We start from the raw sequence: 18694 nt of genomic DNA, 5'->3' as shown, positions 1-18694 counted from the left end.
GTTCTGGGAGAGGGCTGGGGTGGGGAGAGAGCATGCACGCTCAGGAGGAAGGTAGAGAGCCGGAGGACACCCAGAAATAACTGCACACGAGCCGAACAGTAGGGAGGAGAATGCCAGTCCACAATTTGGCCATTGGAAGCATTGTGGTGTGGTCTTCCTTTTAAGAAAAAAAAAAATTCTGATTTCCAAAGTAATACATGCCCATCATTTAGAATTTTTGAATAGAGAAAAGTACAAAAATAAATAAATTAATTAAAATTTAGCCATTCCTCTTACTGGCATATCACTGTTACAATTTTGTTTTGATTTGGGGGGTTTTTTTAAATAATTTTTAAAAATTTAAATGTATTTATTTATTTATTTATGTTTGGCTGCATTGGGTCTTCATTGCTGCATGCAGGCTTTTCTCCAGTTGTGGCAAGTGGGGATTACTCTTCCTTGCGGTGCGTGGGCTTCTCATTGAGGTGGCTTCTCTTGTTGCAGAGCACAGCCTCTAGATGCGCAGGCTCAGTAGTTGTGGTGTGCGGGCTCTAGAGCACGGGCTCAGTAGTTGTGGCACGCAGCCTCAGTAGTTGTGGCTCGCGGGCTCTAGAGCGCAGGCTCAGTAGTTGTGCACATGGGCTTAGTTGCTCCGCGTGTGTGGATCTTCCCAGACCAGGGCTCGAACCCGTGTCCCCTGTATTAGCAGGCGGATTCTTAACCACTGCGCCACCACGGAAGTCCCTTATAATTTTCATATATGCTTTTTCCTATACTTTTTTGTGTGTACATGTGTATGTATCTTCTTTTTATGTATGTATCTTTTTTTTTTTTTTGGCAGTGCATTTACCCCACCAGGGATCTAACCCGTGCCCTCTGCGGTGTTAACCACTGGACCGCCAGGGAAGTCCCCTTGTATGTATCTTTTTTTAAAACAAAATTGATCAGGGACTTCCCTGGCGGTCCAGTGGTTAAGACTGCAGGGGTCACAGCTTCGATCCTTGGTTGGGGAACTAGATCCCGTGTGCTGCAACTAAGACCCAGAACAGCCAAATAAATAAATAAAAATTGATCAGGGGCTTCCCTGGTGGCACAGTGGTTAAGAATCCACCTGTGCCAGTTCAGGGGACACGGGTTCGAGCCCTGGTCCGGGAAGATCCCACATGCCACGGAGCAACTAAGCTCGTGTGCCACAACTACTGAGCCTGCGCTCTAGAGCCTGCAAGCCACAACTACTGAGCCTGCGTGCTACAACTACTGAAGCCCGCACACCTAGAGCCCGTGCTCCGCAACAAGAGAAGCCACCGCAGTGAGAAGCCCGCACACCACAACAAATAGTAGCCCCCGCTCGCCACAACTAGAGAAAGCCTGCGCACAGCAACAAAGACCCAATGCAGCCAAAAAAAAAAAAAAAAAAATTGATCGAACTGCTTTGCAATCTACTTTTCTCCTTAACAAGACCAGGAATTTTCCCATGCCATGTAGATTATTTTAAAACATTATTTCAAATGGCTGCATCCTATGGTTATACCTTAACTTACTTAACCAAGATTCTATTTTTACTCATTAAGATTATTTCCAATTCTTCATTATTATATGTAACTTCAAGGATTATCCACATATGTAAATGTTTATATATTTTTATGATTATTTCCTAATTCTAGAAATAAAATTGCTTGGTCAAAATGCATGTACTTTTTAAAAATGTCTCACATATATTGCCAAATGATCTTTCAGGAAGTTTACACCAGTTACATTACCACCAGCAATGTGTGATGTAGCTATTTCTCTGAACCCTCACCAACCTTCAACATTTCTTTTGTAATCCTTGCCATTTGACAGATGAAAAACAATATCTTGTTGTTTTGATTATCATAGTGTATTTTTAATCCATCAAGGTAATAAATATGTATCTTTCCTTCCAAGTCCCCCGGAACTTAATAGCAAAATGAGTGTTTCCTTTTTCCCCCATTCAACCACTCCTCTCCCAAATCCCTGAGAACTGATATAGAAATCAGAGTAAAATCTGCTCAAATGACTAGACAAACTCAGGGCCATGTCACCTGAACCAGTAAAAGAAAGTAGTGGAACAGATGGCTCAAAACAGCACATACACCATAAATTACAACTGTGAAATGGGTAACAAATCCTTACACAGAACCTTTTTTAGCTATAAAAGGAGATCAGTCCTCTGAGTTATATTTAGCACTGCCTAATACAAAAATCGCATTTCTTCAACAACACCCAGTTCTGTGATGTGGCATCCTCCATGCTGAGTGGCTAATCACCCAATATTATTCTCAACTCCTGCCTAACGTTCTTGTCCCTTGACTTTGTTTTTGTTTTGTGGTTGCCTCCACAGGATCTCCTCCTCTCTGGCTGTCAGTAGCCTAATTTACCATTGAAGAATTTACCCCTCCCCCATTCCCAGTGCGGTTTGTTCAGGATTGAGCACAATCCCACTCTAGACTTGATGTGGGATGCAGATAGCTCTGGGAGCTGCTCGCAGCCATTTTGGCCCATGAGGTAGAGCCTGCATCAGAAGGAGTGGAGTTGAGAAACAGAGAGGGGAGCTACGTCTGGTCAAATCTGTAAGCCCTGAATCAAGCCTCACGGGAAGCCAGTGTGTGAAACAATACATTCCCTCTTTTTTTTCTTTTTTTTTTTTTTTAACTTAAACCAGCTTTGGTCAGCTTTCTGTCACAAGCAAAGAATGCTGAATGAAACACTGCCTGTGGATGGATTCCATGGTCCAATAGGAAGTCAGTCCATTCAATCCAAGCATTCTAAACATCACACCCATTACTGCCACTAGTTCAGTTCATCATGACCCCAGGGGTGTTCAGATGCAAGGTAAAACCAAGCTACGTGGAGCCTGAAGGCCCCAGGATGCCTGGGTGGGCTCAGAAGCCCACCCCATCCACCCGTAGCAGGTCAAGAGGGAGGAACAGGGTGGTGTGGTACAATTTGATCCCTGGGCTACATCCATTGTCAGGTGGACCTACTGAAGACACAAAGGTCTGAAAAGCTTGATGTCCTGCCCCTCTTCTATACTGAGGGCTGATTTGAAAGCAACCCAGTCTTCTGCAGAGAAGCTAAGAGGATCATGGACTGGTATGTCCCATCTGGGTTCTGGGGTTTATCCTTAGGCTAACAGGTAAAAAAATCAGAAATCTTCCAACTAAATCTTTCTAACTAATTCCTTGATTGGGTTACAAGTTTCACCCTGCCAGGAGAAAGGAAATTTAAACGCATCTTGACAAAATTGCAAAGCTACTTCTGCATCAATTTTTCATAATACAATGACAAAAAATTGAGAGGTGTCTCCCCTAACTCACTGGTATGTACATTCTGTAGTAGCCAGAAATTCTGTGTAAGTACAAGTGAGCAAAGTCAAGATGGGAGTCTATGGAAGATACCTCTAGTCACCAAAGCCACTGCAAAATAAAATCTAGAACCACCACATTGTAATCATGACCAAAAGAGAGTTTCCTGGAGCTCTGATGTAACTTGCAGGAAGACACTTCCCTAAGCAAAGCCACACCAAGTGCTGGAAAGCCTCTAGGAAACATAGAAAATTTTGTGAACAGGGTTTTTCCGGACTTATATCCTCATATACAGCCACAACTAAGACAAATTTACCAAAATAAATAAATAAATAGATATACGTATTCATGTATAGGCATAATGTGTATCGAAATATATATATTTCTCTGAACACAGGTCTTGGGGCTCCAGCCACCATCATACAGGACTGAAGGCTACCCGGCTGCAGAACTAAAACTCTCCTGGTGACTGGCGCCTTCCCCCGTGAGGAGGGAAAGAAGCTCTCTGTCCTTCCAGTCTGTCTTTCCTCTGGGGCTCAAACACATGCTCTTAAAAATAAAAACATCAGGGGCTTCCCTGGTGGCGCAGTGGTTGAGAATCCGCCTGCCGATGCGGGGGACGCGGGTTTGTGCCCCGGTCTGGGAGGATCCCACGTGCCGCGGAGCGGCTGGGCCCGTGAGCCATGGCCGCTGAGCCTGCGCGTCCGGAGCCTGTGCTCCGCAACGGGAGAGGCCACGACAGTGAGGGGCCCGTGTACCGCAAAAACAATAATAAATAAATAAAAACATCAACTTCAATACTGCATGAGGCAAAGGTCAGGCTCGGCCCAGCTGGGTTATATTTGAATATGACTTGTTTCACACAGCTCTGTTTTCAATTGTGAAGGAGAAAAGAATGAAAAGAAAGGAGTGGAGGGAGAGAGGAGACAGCACATGACACTGTACGTGTAGAAATCTGATAATAACAGACGATGCTCTGATAAAGCCTCGGAATGGAGCTGACACACTCGAGACCACTGGCACCCAAGTCAGCGTTTTCAGGTTTAAGAGGAAAACACATCCAAGTGGATCCGTCTTTTATGGGAAAGGAAAATATGTCAAATCTGCCTTTGCCCGGGGCCTAGTAAGGGCACGTACAGGATCCCAAATCCCCTTTGCTCCTATTTGAGATCATGGAACTGCTGTTTGATTTCAGCCTCTGATTCCTTCTCATGCAATCATCACGAGTGTCTGCGACGGACAAGGCACTTGTCTGGGCGCTGAGAGCATCCCAAGATCAACAGGACATAGGGTCTGCCCTCAAGGAGCTGACAGTGGGGCAGGGAAAGTGAGACACGCATAGAAAAGGGTCTTTGCCAGGTGGAAATTGCTATCTCGTGAGAGTGAGAAGGCTCCCATTCAAGAGCTCAGAGAGGGCTTCCCTGGTGGCACAGTGGTTGAGAATCCTCCTGCCAACGCAGGGGACACAGGTTCTCGCCCTGGTCCGGGAAGATCCCAAACGCCACAGAGCAACTAAGCCCGTGCACCACAACTACTGAGCCTGCGCTCTAGAGCCCTCGAGCCACAACTACTGAGCCCGCGTGCCACAACTACTGAGCCCGCGTGCCTAGAGCCCATGCTCCGCAACAAGAGAAGCCACTGCAATTAGAAGCCCGCGCACCGCAACGAAGAGCAGCCCCCGCTCGCCACAACTAGAGAAAGCCCGCGCGCAGCAACGAAGACCCAGCGCAGCCAAAAATCAATCAATCAGTCAATCAATTCATTAAAAAAAGAGGTCAGGGAAAGTTTTGTGGAGAAGGGGCTATTTGAGTGGGCCCTCAAAAGAGAGAGAGAGAGAGAGAGAGAGGTGTTCCAGGAGTTGAGCCTCTCTAACTCGTCCGGGTTCCCACGAGCAGAGGTCCTCCGGAAGGACCACCTCCCCGCCCCAGACGGAGGTAGGTTGAAGGGTTAGAAGGAAAGGGAATTTGAAAGGGTAAATATGAACATGCTGCCATCTCAGTGAAGACAGGGATTGGGTGGGGGGGTTTGAGATGATCTTAGTTTTGCTCATTTGTGCTCTTTCATTTCGGGAAAGAATGAACTGTGGAACCTACTTTTGTAATGAAAAAATACGTATGATTTTAACACAATAGTCCAAGCCACCACCACCAGCCTCCCCCGACCGCCCCACCCACGGCAAAAAAAAAAAAAAAAAAGGAAAAGAGAAAGGGAATGAGAAGAGCATCCATGTCTCCTCTCTATACACGGTCTCCTGCTTGGAAACCCAGCCTAGACACATCATCATGGCACACCCTCAGAGACTAGTCACAGCAAAATCCAGAGGTAAAACCTATAAAGAGTCTAGGCCCCTTGGGCCAGATGCCCCTAACCTTATCTAGAAGAGATGTTACTTTTATTTCCTAGGGATGTTGAACTCCTGGCCATGAAAGCCCTGAGGCGAGAGCGGCTGACTCCCTGCCTGCCTGTCGGGGCCTCAAGCTGGCAGGGGCCAGGCCGGGGCAGAGCCGCTCCTGGGGGTTGATGCCTCAGTGCCGGGGGTGGCGGGCCCACCTCCTGCAGGAGCACCTCAGGGTTCACGGCAGGGCGTTGTTCAAATGCCACCTCCCAGTGTGCCACAGCCTGACACATGGGGAGAGCACTAGGCCCCGCGGTTCGGGGTGCCACCAGCAAGAGCTCACGGGTTGTTCCTCTGTGCCAGGTCCAGGGCTGGGGCGCTGGACGCGCTAGCTCTGGGGGGACAGGGACGTCTGGGGCTCTTGCCAGCGCGGCGTGCAGGCGCTCTCGTGGGGAAACAGCACCCACAACTTCTTTTGTGGGCAGGCATGTCATGAAGAGCCCTGAGCCGGCCAGGCTGACTTCTCTCCCTGGGACTTGAGTGTTAAGCAGAAAGGCACGAGAACTGAAAAGAACAGGGGCTGATTCGTCCCATCACGAGTACCCCAAAGAAGGAAACTGGTGTCTATCTCTCTGCTCTCTTGACCCCTTTGCTGCCCTGGGTCTTACCCTTCCCGAAACCTGGCTGTTCACTTTTCGTTCTGTGTGTGAGGAGCTAATTCTTATTCTTCCAGTAAATGTCCTCCATCCTTCCCCAAAGTTAGCCCTAGAGTCTACTTGCAATGTTGGCAACCAAAAACCCCCAAAAGGTACAAGTTCTAACCATCTTAATAACCTCACTTTGTCATTATTATCCCTATTTTAATATAAGGGAATTGAGCCTCAGAGAAGTTAAAAAAAACTCGCCCGAGGACACATAGCTGCCGAGAGCCATGCTCGGAACGTGAACCCAAGCCGTGTGGCTCGGAGGCGTGACAAGAGTGTGGGTTTTGCCATGAGAGTAAAACGAGCCCAAAACCCCGCCGGTTTCTGCAGAAAAACCCTGATCACATTAGTGTCTCTGAATTGCAGGAACCCTCTCCAAACCAGAAAATGGAGAAAATAACACTCATTTCACAGAGCTATTGAGAGTTTGATATCGGGCTTCTGAGTTGACCCAACGACGAGGTTTTCTCTCTGTTGTCTCTCTGTCTCTCTGTCTCTGTCTCTCACCCACTTTTGTTTATAGGGGTTTCCCCCATAACTCTGTCCCCTCCTGTGTCCTGGTGTACTGTTCCTGGAAGGCCTATCAGAAAACGCAGACACCCTCAGGGAAGGAGCGTAAGAGGCACATAGATATGTATAAAATCTAAACCTTCCACTGAATATGCCTTTGGAGGGAAGAGAACAAGAGTTTTCATTCCTCTTGAGGACGATGAAAACACAGACACTAAATGTTTGTCTCGAAGTTACACAGAAAACTCAAAGGTAAGAGGGCCCAGGAGTTATATGCCCGGCCAGTTGGTCTGAAAATTCCAGAGAACAGGTGTCCCAAGTTGCTGGTTTTGAACCCGCCCCTCACTTCCCCTCTTTCCCAATTCAAATAAATAATGTAAACATCCACATTAGGCAAATTTCTAACGGTTTCCCCAGATCCCTGTCCATTACACACCTTATCTCTCCCTTCAGAGCTGTGACCTACTTAAAATGTTCTTATAATTCTTTGAATGGCCGGAAATTCCCAAAGACCCGCTCCCTATGCTGGAAAAATTTAAGTTCCCTTATAATATACAATTAAAGAGAAAGTGTTATTTCCACTAAGATTTCTGATGCTTCTTCAGAGATAAATTCAAGTTTTCCCAGGATTGAGATTGTGAATAGTATACTAAAAGATCAGTCTGTCAACAGATATTCACAAACTACCTGCCTTAAGCAAGGAATCTACCAAAATTGACACTAGCTTACAACAAGAGTGAAAAAATCCACACGGCATGAAGTTATTCAACATAATTTTGACTCATGATTTTTCTGGTTTTTAGGGCCAAGAAAACGACAATCTACATTGTAATGTGATAATTTCTGGGATTGCTTTTCTTCTCCTGTACATTCATTTCTTCCAGTCTGACAGGTTTTATATACAACAGCAGATCAATTTTTAAAACAATAACCCATCATTTTAGCAACTTGAACATGGGAATTTATCTTCCAGAGGCACACAGATTATTTAAAGTTACAAACACGGTGTGCTTGCTATTTTGTATTCTATGGTACATTTTTTTTTAATTAATTAATTTATTAATTTTTGATTGTGTTGGGTCTTCATTTCTGTGCGAGGGCTTTCTCTAGTTGTGGCAAGCGGGGGCCACTCTTCATCGCCGTGTGCGGGCCTCTCACTATAGCGGCCTCTCTTGTTGCAGGAGCACAGGCTCCAGACGCGCAGGCTCAGTAGTTGTGGCTCACGGGCCCAGTTGCTCCGCGGCATGTGGGATCTTCCCAGCCCGGGGCTCGAACCCGTGTCCCCTGAGTTAGCAGGCAGATTCTCAACCACTGCGCCACCAGGGAAGCCCTATGGTACATTTTATCCTAAGTCTTTCCTTGTTTCCCTCTACATGTCTCTGGATATAAGCATTCGTTAAAATGCAAAATACTCCATTATGTTGATGTACCACAAAATTTTTAAGCTGTTCCTCTAATGTTGGACATTTCAGATATTTCTATTTTTTTCTGCTACAAGTAACACAGTAGAGGATATCTTTCATGTATTTAGAATTTTAAAAATCTTTGTTAAATAGCTTCCCTGGGAAAAATTCCTGGGTATAGTACTTTTATGGCTTTTCCTATTATCATGTTGCATTTCCCCGAAATTTTACCAATTTACAATGCAACCCACAATACAAAATGCAATTTTACTGCACCCTCAATAACATTAGGTGTTATTTTTTTTAATTGTTACTCCCATTAGCAAGAGGTAAAGCAGTGTCACAGTGTTGCTATGATGTGTACGTTTGATTACCGTCAATGAGGAACATTGTCTTTGTATTTTTTTCTTATTTCCTTATCTGAGTGAATTTCTTGTTTTTTCTTTCTAAAATTCTGGTCATGACCCACAAAACTGATTTCATGACCCACTGGTGAGTCATAATCCACTGTCTGAAAACATGTAAAATAGGGCTCTATTTTACACTGCGGTCTCTCTAGTATCCCCCAAATGAACTGATACACATAGAATGAGCCAGGTCAGCTGGCCATTTCCCCCCAGCGGCCTGTGACGTAAACTGCCCTTTTTCAGGGACTAGATATTGGTGGTCGTGGGTGGGCGGGCAGCAATGAGAACTAAGACATGGTTTCACTGTTGCCCGCCTGCCATCCAGGGGGCTGGCCGCCTTCGCAGGCTTGACCTGGCCTGGCCGGCCCGTGAGGTGTAGCAGCTCTGAGATGCCGTGCTGGGAAAGGGTGCTTGGGCCTGAGGCAGCAGAAGCAAGGAGCCGTCCTTCCCAGGGAACCAGCTGAAAGCAGCTCCAGTTCAGCTGAGAGGCTAGAGCAGCGGGTGAAGTGTGCCCGCAGCCTGGCTTTGCCAAGCGGACACGGCGGAGCCTGAAGGAGGCCCGGTCTGGGTACGTGAAGGCATGGTCTCAGGAGGTGAGGTCACTCCAGGAAGAGACAAAACGCGTGGACTAAGCAGGCACTGGGAAAGGGCTCCTCCGGGTCGGCCTCGGGGGTGACTCCAGACAGCGGCGTGGGAGAGCCTCGGCCACCCGGGGGACACTGCCCAGCCACGCGGCCCCGGCACGTGAGCTTTGTGTTCCATGCCGGATGCTTGTATGACCTTTAAATAGCGTTTTAATTCTCTTGCCTATCGATGAGGTGAATGACCAAGCCTGGCCAAGGGTCTCAGAAGAGACAGTACTTTTATGCCTACCGTCAAGGAGACCACAACCAATCGCTGTTCAGCCAAAGTTATTATTACGATTTTTTTTAATTTCCTTTTTTTGGCCGCACGGCGTGGCAGGCGGGATCTAGTTCCCCGACCAGGGATGGAACCCGGGCCCCCTGCGTTGGGAGCACAGAGACTTAACCACTGGACCGCCAGGGAAGTTCTAATTCAGCCAGAATTAAAGCAAGCGCCTTAGGAAGCGCTGACTGGGCAAGTTCTGGCCCCAGGTTGGTACATGACACTTTCTAGTGTGTTGGTATTTCTAGCGCAGATTCTTGCCTCCCGCTGCATATTCGTGAGGTGAGCTTAGAAGGCAGGTGTTGGAAGAACCTGTCACAACAGGTGTGCCCCCTGTCGTCAGTAGTAGCTGCAGAGAGGAGCTGACCCTGGCCCTTGGATCTTCAGGGAAACCCCTCAAACTTAGGAGGAGTTCAAGGCATGCTGAAGGGTTTCAGGTCTGCAAAGGATAACATTTCTAATTCTCAGGTGTTCTTAGGTTGCTTCTCCCTTCTTCAGGGTGACCACCACATTCCTAACCCTTCTTCTTCCTAAGCGTCCGTTCTCCTCGTTCTCCTCGAAGCGGGTGGGAGATTTGCACATGAATCTGCTAACTTCTAGCATGAAGTCCCGTCACCGACAGGAGGACGCAGCTTTCACCCCACAGGCTGGCACAAGCTTGCACCTCCTCTCCCCCTTTCCCTGGGGAAAGGTTCTAGACATTCCTGACAGACATACGCCCTGCCCCTACCATTGGAGAGACTAAGCAATTACCAAATTCACCTGGAAAAATGTCATGCCGATTGATTAAAATGGTGGATTGCAAATTTACCTCGTTAGAATCACATAGGAGCTTAATCCCAATGTTGAGGCTGTATCTCAGACCTACTAAGCCAGAATCTCTGGAGATGGGGCCCAGGCTTCAGTGTTTTGTTTGAATCTATTTATTAATTGCAGTATAATTGACCTACAACACTATGTTAGCTCCTGGCGCACCACATGGTGATTTGATATTTCTGTACATGACAAAATGATCACAGCCAGGCACCAGCACTTGTTAAAGCTCCCCAGGTGTTCCAACACGCAAGCACGGTTGAGAACCACTGAATAGTAAGTACTGCAGGGGCCCAGGGGTTCAGCGTCGTATTTATCGTCCATTTAACGAGATTTCGCCCTTCCCTCGAAAGGAATCTTTATAACAGTGAAAGCTCTAAACAGCTGATCACGGTAACAGACCCACAAGAAAGACTTTTTCTTGGGGGTGGGGGAGGAAATGGGGCGGGATGGGCAGACAAGGAGAGGACTTATATGCAGAGAGTATTTCACCGTGGAGTCATACTCATCGGAGTCTAAACAAAGCCAGCCCCCTGAAAGGCGTCCGGCCCTTGCCTTGCCTCAGGAAGGGCTGAACTTCACACTCTGTGTCAGAGCTCTCCAAGAGAAGCCCCCGCGGCCTTCGGTGCGGTCACACGCGCCTCCTCCGTCTCTGGGCTCGGGCTGAGCCGCGGCCCCCGCTGGAGGGAAGGAGACTCCCCGGGGGAACCGCCGCCTCGCTGCGGAGGTGATGGAGGCATATGCGCTTCCCTGGGCTCGCCTGCAAGGACGCGGCTTGGCCCAGGACGGCTGGCGGCCGCCGTTTGCCCCGGGGAAGGTACTTCTCTGATTGCGGGAGAGGAACAGGAAGCGAACGGGATGGAAGCGGCTGGGAATCTGAGCCCCGCGGCCTCTCGGACAGGTTTGGGGTGTGTCTGCGATGCAGGGACCCGCACGGTGGGGCGTTGTCTGAAATGGAGGCACCGAGACGGCGCAGCTGCGGTTAGGAGAGCGGCGCGTTTAAAAGGAGACGAAATCATAATTCCAAGGACCCAGATATGTCAGAAAGGAAAAGCCTTCCCGGCCACAAGCAATTTAACGGCGTGATTTTTAAAAGGCATCAATCCAGACACCGCACGACCTTGTGGTTCGGGGATCCGCTCCCCGCGGAGGACTGGGAGGTACTCACGGGCGGCCCCCCCCGGCAGGAGGTCCTCGGCGCACGTGCAGGTGCGGGTGCAGATGCTCCGGCCGCTCGCGAGCTGAGCACAGCCGCGCCGACCCCGAGGCCCCTTCCACCCGCCCGGCTCCCGGGCCGGAGGTGCGCGTCCGGCGGCGGGCGGAGAGGGCCGGGTCCTGCCGCAGCCTCCTCCGCGCTCGGCTCCGCGGTCGCTATGGAAACCAGGCGCAGCCCCAGAGGTGACACAGCGACGCGCCCCGGGCCCTCTCGGCATCTGCGCGGCCCCGCGAGGTCTGGGATGTGGGCTTCCCGGGCGGCACCGTCAGAATGTCCTCTGCGGCCTCAACCAGACCCTCCCCTCCTCCTCGCCCCCCTCCAGGCCCACCTCGGTCTGCAAGTGACGGTGGAAATGCCGGCCCGTACCGAGCCCCTTCCAGGCGGGGACTCCGGGTGCTGGGCTGCCAGAGGCCTGCGCCTCTGCTGGGGTCGGGACCCCTCCCCTCACTCCTCACGAGCCCCGGATTGCCCAGGAAAGCAACCTGCCAAGCCCCAAGGAGGTCAGACGGAAGGCCGGACAGATCGGAGTAAATTCCTATCAGCATTTGCTTATTATAATCGGAGCAGAAAGAAGCCTTAGCGATGATTTCGTCTTCAAGCATCACTGGCTTCAGTAGGACATCCATCAAGCTGTGTGGTCGAGAGCAGACCGGCTCCAGCCAGCACCCTCAGGGGAGGGCTGACGACTCTCAGAGAAGCGGCGCCTGCTTGTCTCTGCTGGTGTCCCCTTAATCCCGCCGTCCCCTTGAGTCGCGTCCCTCTTCTTTCCGTAGCCATTAATGCGAGGGGCGAAGCTCCAGGATCACGGTGCAGCTCAGAGGTGGTCCCGCTTGTCACCCGCCGTCCCTCCTTCATGTCACCACTCTGCATCCATGTCTGTTCTACCTAAATCTACAGGTGTTTTGCTCCAATTCCAAAATAAGGGAAGGAAACACATTTTTGGGGAACTCTGACAATATGCCTAGCATATTTATGGGTTATTTCATCTAATCCTTGTGTCAACCTGGATTTTACATCAGTGTCTTATAAATTAAGAACATAAAAACACAAAGAAGTTACCTACCTGTGCAAGGCTACACAGCTAGATAAATGGTAAAGCTGGAACTCCCACCTAGCTCTATTTGACACCATAGCTGAAGACACAAGGCTGTCTGGGGTTGGCCCAGGTGGATATGAGGGAAAACTTCCTAGGATGTCCAGAATCACTAATAATTTCTCCCACCTCTCATTTACTGATTTTATTTCCAATTTTTTAAAGAAATAAAGTGTTTATTTTAGAAGTCTTGAAATATATAGAAACATAAAGGAATAAAAATCATCTGTAATCCTACCACTCAAAATCATGATTAATATTCCTATTTCCTTCTAGTCTTTTTTCTATCTTTAAACTAAGTTAAAACTGCCATGGATTGTATGTTTGTGTCCCCCCAAATCCATATTTTGGAATCTAATCCCCAGCTGATGGGATTTGACGATGGGGGCCTTTGGCAGGTTATTAGATCATAAGGGCTGGGTCTTCATGGATAGGATTAGGGCCATGAATGGTAAAGGAGACACCGAGAGCTCCCTTGCCCCTTCTGCCATGTGAGGACACAGTGAGAAGGTGGATGTCTGTGAATCCTCACCAGACACTGGATCTGCTGGTGTCTTGATCTTGGACTTCCCAGCTTTCAAAACAGTGAGAAATAAATTTCTGTTGTTTGTAAGTCACCCAGTCTGTGATATTCTGTTATAGCAGCCTGAATGGACTAAGACAAAGAACATATGTATAATTGTATCCTACTTTTCACTTAAAATAGCCTCGTGTAGTCCGCGCCGAGAGTTCTGAGCCAACGGTTCCTTTGCGGGCCCCGCCGCCGCCGCCCCCACTCCTCGTTGGAGAGAAGATAGTGCGCCGGAACAGCGCCATCGCCGCCGGCGTGTGCGGGGCCCTTTTCATCGGGTGCTGCATTTACTTCGACCGCAAGACACGGAGTGACCCCAACTTCAAAAACAGGCTGCGGGAACGAAGAAAGAAACAGAAGCTTGCCAAGGAGAGAGCTGGACTTTGCAAGTTACCTGACCTTAAAGATGCTGAAGCCGTTCAGAAATTCTTGCTTGAAGAAATACAGCTTGGTGAAGAGTTACTAGCTCAAGGTGAATATGAGAAGGGTGTGGACCATCTGACAAACGCAACTGCTGCGTGTGGACAGCCACGGCAGTTACTGCAAGTGTGGCAGCAAATCTTCCACCACCAGTGTTCCAGATGCTTCTGACTAAGCTCCCAACAATTAGTCAGAGAATTGTAAGTGCTCAGAGCTTGGCTGAAGTTGACGTGGAATGAGAAATAAACGTCAACCTAATAATCTCAATTTAAAAATATTTAAAAAATCTTAACTTGGAAGATGATCAGTTCTGGGGGGGTGAGGGCAAGTCAGCTTGCTGTGGACTGTCCTACGCTGAAATCTACCAAAGTTAATTTTTACTTTGTGTAGAGCCATTTGTCTGTTTTATCTATTTTTCTCAGTGAAAAGTGTATTTTGATAAGTTTTCATTTTATATAAATACACTATCAGTTACCGAAATATGGATTTTGTTTATTCCTAAAACGTGCAATTTTAGGATGTACATATATAACATCACATTACTTACAGTAAAAATACCCAGTGCTCAGTTTTGAAAGATAGGCCAAAAAAAGTGTAGAAGAAAACTGAAGAATGCACTTTTTTCTTTTAAGCTAGCACAGTTCGCTGTACATCAGATGATTGGATGGAAACTTGATTGTGTATTAAAACTGAGCATTAAAATCTTTAAGAGATTCTTTCCATTTAATCTCTTAAATAAAAAATAAAAAATTTAAAAATTTAAAAAATAAATAAAATAAATAAAATAAAATAGCCTTGTGTAAATTTTCCCCCCTCCATTAAGTTTCTTTAAAAACACTATTTTTAATGCTATACAATATTTCATCATATGAATGTATCATCATTTCTTTATTGAATATTTGAGTTATTTCCAATTCTTATTGATTGCATATAACTGTAATAAATTTTTTTCTACATAAAACTTGCCTAGGGCTTCCCTGGTGGTGCAGTGGTTGAGAGTCCGCCTGCCGATGTAGGGGGCGCGGGTTCGTGTCCCGGTCCGGGAGGATCCCACGTGCCGCGCGGCGGCTGGGCCCGTGAGCCATGGCCGCTGAGCCTGCGCGTCCGGAGCCTGTGCTCCGCAACGGGAGAGGCCACAGCGGTGAGAGGCCCGCGTACCGCAAAAACAACAACAACAACAACAACAACAACAAACTTGCCTATATTGACATTTCCTTGCAAGTGAGTTCTAGAAGTGGAATATTAGATCAAAGATATGAACTTTTAGAGGGGTTTTTTTTGTTTTGTTTTGTTTTTTTTGCGATACGCGGGCCTCTCACTGTCGTGGCCTCTCCCGTTGCGGAGCACAGGCTCCGGACGCGCAGGCTCAGCGGCCATGGCTCACGGGCCCAGCCGCTCCGCGGCATGTGGGATCTTCCCAGGCCGGGGCACGAACCCGCGTCCCCTGCATCGGCAGGCGGACTCTCAACCACTGCGCCACCAGGGAAGCCCAAAGATATGAACTTTTAAAATTCATATTGACATTATTGGGACTTCCCTGGTGGTCCAGTGGTTAAGACTCCACGCTCCCAATTCAGGCGCCCGGGTTCGATCCCCTGGTCAGGGAACTAGATCCCGTGGGCCACAACTAAACATCCTGCGTGACACAACAAAGACCTGGCACAGCCAAATAGATAAATAAATATTTTTTTAAAAATTAAGAAGAATAAAATTTATACTGACATGAGTGACATCCCCACCAGAGTGGTACAATTGTTACAACTGGTGAGCCTACATGGACACATCGTTATCACCCAAATCCATGGTTTACATTACGGTTCACTCTTGTTGCCCATTCCATAGATTTGGACAAATTTACAGTGACATGTACCCATCATAATCGTATCATATAGAATATTTTCACTGTCCTAAAAATCCTAAAAGCTCCACGATGGGATCTGGAGATGGGAAACTTAAATATGCATTGACGTTTTCTCATGTCTTTTTATGACTTGATAGCTCATTTCCTTCTAGCACTGAATAATATTCTGTTGTCTGGATGCACCATGTATCTCTTCACCTACTGAAAGACATCTGGGTTGCTCCCAAGTTTTGACAATTATGAATACGGTTGCTATAAACATTTGTGTGTAAGTTTTTGCGTGGTCATCAGATTTCAACTCCTTTGGGTAAATACCAAATATGGTTGCTGGATCGTATGGTAAGAATATATTTAGTTTTGTAAGAAACCACCAAGTGGCTGCACCCTTTTGTATTCCGCTACCCCAGCAACGATTGAAAGTTCCTATTGCTCTGCATCCTCACAAGCAGTTGGTGTTGTCAGAGTTCCAGATTTTGGCCATTGTTTTTTTGCTTTTTGTTTTTTGTTTTTTAATATTTATTTATTTATTTGCTTGTGCAGGTCTTAGTTGTGGCTCACCAGCTCCTTAGTTGTGGCACATGGGCTCCTTAGTTGTGGCATGTGAACTCTTAGTTGTGGCATGCATGCGGGATCTGGTTCCCCAACCAGGGATTGAACCCCGGCCCACTGCATTGGGAGCTTGGAGTCTTAACCACTGTGCCACCAGGGAAGTCCTATGTAGTGGTATTCTTTTAATTTGCATTTTCCTGATAACATATGATGTGGAGAAGGGGATCTATTGCCTTTGACTGTTTTTTTTTTTTTTTTGGCCACGGCTTGCATGGGATCGTAGTTCCTCGACCAGGGATCAAACCCAGGCCTTGGCAGTGTAAGCTTGGAATCCTAACCACTGGACGGCCAGGGAATTCCTGCCTTTGACTATTTTTAAATGTACCTTGCAAATCCAGATCAGGCCAAAAAGTTTCTGCTCTTGAATAAAGGGTTAAAGTGTGCTGCAAAGTTGATATGAATGAACACAACATGGCAACGGATCTTTCATAAATTCTCTTACTGGGTTATGTTACAGTGGATATCTAAATATAAAGACATAGGGCTTCCCTGGTGGCACAGTGGTTGAGAGTCCGCCTGCCAATGCAGGGGACACGGGTTCGCACCTCGCTCTGGGCAGATCCCACATGCTGCGGAGCGGCTGGGCCCCTGAGCCATGGCTGCTGAGCCTGCGCATCCGGAGCCTGTGCTCCGCAGCGGGAGAGGCCACAGCAGTGAGAGGCCCGCGTACCGCAAAATAAATAAATAAATTAAATTAAATTTTAAAAATATATATATATAAAGACATAATATTTATTTATTTATTTTACTTTTTTTTTTTTGGCTGCATTGGGTCTTGTTGCTGCGTGCGGGCTTTCTCTAGTTGCGGCGAGCGGGGGCTACTCTTCGTTGTGGTGAGTGGGTTTCTCATTACGGTGGCTTCTGTTGTTGCGCAGCACGGGCTCTAGGCACATGGGCTTCAGTAGTTGTGGCTCGCAGGCTCTAGAGCGCAAGCTCAGTGGTTGTGGCGCATGGGCTTAGCTGCTCCGCGTTATGTGGGATCTTCCCGGACCAGGGCTCGAACCCGTGTCCCCTGCACTGGCAGGAGGATTCTTAACCACTGTGCCACCAGGGAAGTCCAAGATATAATATCTACCACTGATTTCACTAAAGGTAGTATAAGACTAATATTTCACCAAGTAGTTTATATGTATATACATACATAACATACAGAATTTAGGAACTAAATTTACTACAATTAAATTGACAAAACACCAATATAATTCTGCAGCTTTTCTCTTCCACAGACTAGAGCTATACAAATGTAGAATGTCTATTTATGAGTGAAGGCATCCACCATATTGTTTTCCGAGTTTAATTAAATTGACAAAATTAAATTGACAAAACACCAATATAATTCTGCAGCTTTTCTCTTCCACAGACTAGAGCTATACAAATGTAGAATGTCTATTTATGAGTGAAGGCATCCACCATATTGTTTTCCGAGTTTAATTTCTATAAACAGTGCCTGGGGATTACATTGAAATCCATGTATTTGAACGCAGAGGCCAAGCTAAGGAGCATAAACTCATCCTGTGGGAGGATGGGAAGCCACCATAAGATTGTAAGCAGCGTCACAACATGTCAGATTTGAGTTTTAGACAGATCTGGCTACAGGGGGGAGGAACTTTATGATATGCTGCTAAGTGAGGAAAGTAAGATGCACAATAGTGGATATAACATATGTCGACTTAAATAACGCGCAACCTTAAAGGTTGAGAATTATGTTTTATTTGGCAGGCAACGCTGAGGATTGAAGCCCAGGATGCAGCATCTCAAGATAACTCTGACAGGCTGCTCCAAAGAGGCAGGCGGGGAGCCAGGATATATGGGAGTTTTCACAACAAAGACCAGGTAGTTGGAACATCAAAAGATGACTGTTAATTAAAGAAAACCAGACATTGCAAGTTAAAGGAATTTAGCACTTTTCTATGTATGGGAATTTGCAAGAGTCCGGGCTCACTGAGATCATTCCTCTGATCTGCACCTCAGCTACCTGGGGCCAGTATCTTGTGCTTTCTCATCCTGAGTCTTCTCAGGGGGCACCGTCGGGGAGGCCATAATGTGATGGCTTGGTGGCTGCAACATCCTTTGTTTACTGATATGGCAGGCAATATTTTTCACTCACGTATACTACCATTTGTGCTCATAAAACTTCATCCAGACATATAAGTACATGCGCTTGGACATGCATAGATTATCTCTGTGAGGATATTCAAGAAGCAGTCGCTGTCTTGGGTAGGAAAGCTGGGTAGCTGGAGACAGAGATGAAAAGCAGACTTTCTGGTTTTCAATGCGCACACTTTTATCTTTTTATTACTTATGAAGAATGAATTTAGGCTTGCTTGGGAGTGGTCTGTAAAGATGGTGACATAGGAGGCTCCTGAACTCCCCTCCTCCTGTGGACGCGCAAAATGAACAGCTACACATGGAGCAATTCCCTCTGACAGTCATTTAAGAACCAGCTGTTGACCCCCACCCTTCAGGGGGGCAAGAAAATATCCCCATCGAAAGGAGCAGGAAAGGCTGAAACACACTCTCACGGCAAATCCCATCCCCTAG

General features: G+C 47.2%; 1 protein-coding gene and 1 pseudogene across 2 annotated transcripts in view; one reads left to right on the top strand and one right to left on the bottom strand.

Moving 5' to 3' along the window:
* The window catches only part of MICAL3 (microtubule associated monooxygenase, calponin and LIM domain containing 3), a 187304-nt gene extending 175575 nt beyond the window's left edge, over nt 1–11729 (bottom strand). The window contains exon 1 of one of the 2 annotated variants that reach the window (XM_067008364.1): nt 11552–11729. The gene's annotated coding sequence lies outside the window, so the exon portion shown is untranslated. The remainder of the gene's footprint in view (nt 1–11551) is intronic. The other variant, XM_067008357.1, reaches the window with a different exon arrangement.
* On the top strand, nt 11114–14371 carry LOC136792321 (mitochondrial import receptor subunit TOM20 homolog; annotated as a pseudogene).
* Nucleotides 14372–18694: the final 4323 nt, after the last annotated feature.

Source organism: Kogia breviceps, chromosome 12 (genome assembly GCF_026419965.1).
Source record: "Kogia breviceps isolate mKogBre1 chromosome 12, mKogBre1 haplotype 1, whole genome shotgun sequence".
Taxonomy (NCBI): domain Eukaryota; kingdom Metazoa; phylum Chordata; class Mammalia; order Artiodactyla; family Physeteridae; genus Kogia; species Kogia breviceps.
The sequence above is the reverse complement of the archived record's forward strand: the minus strand, read 5'-3'. Positions and strand labels throughout refer to the sequence as shown.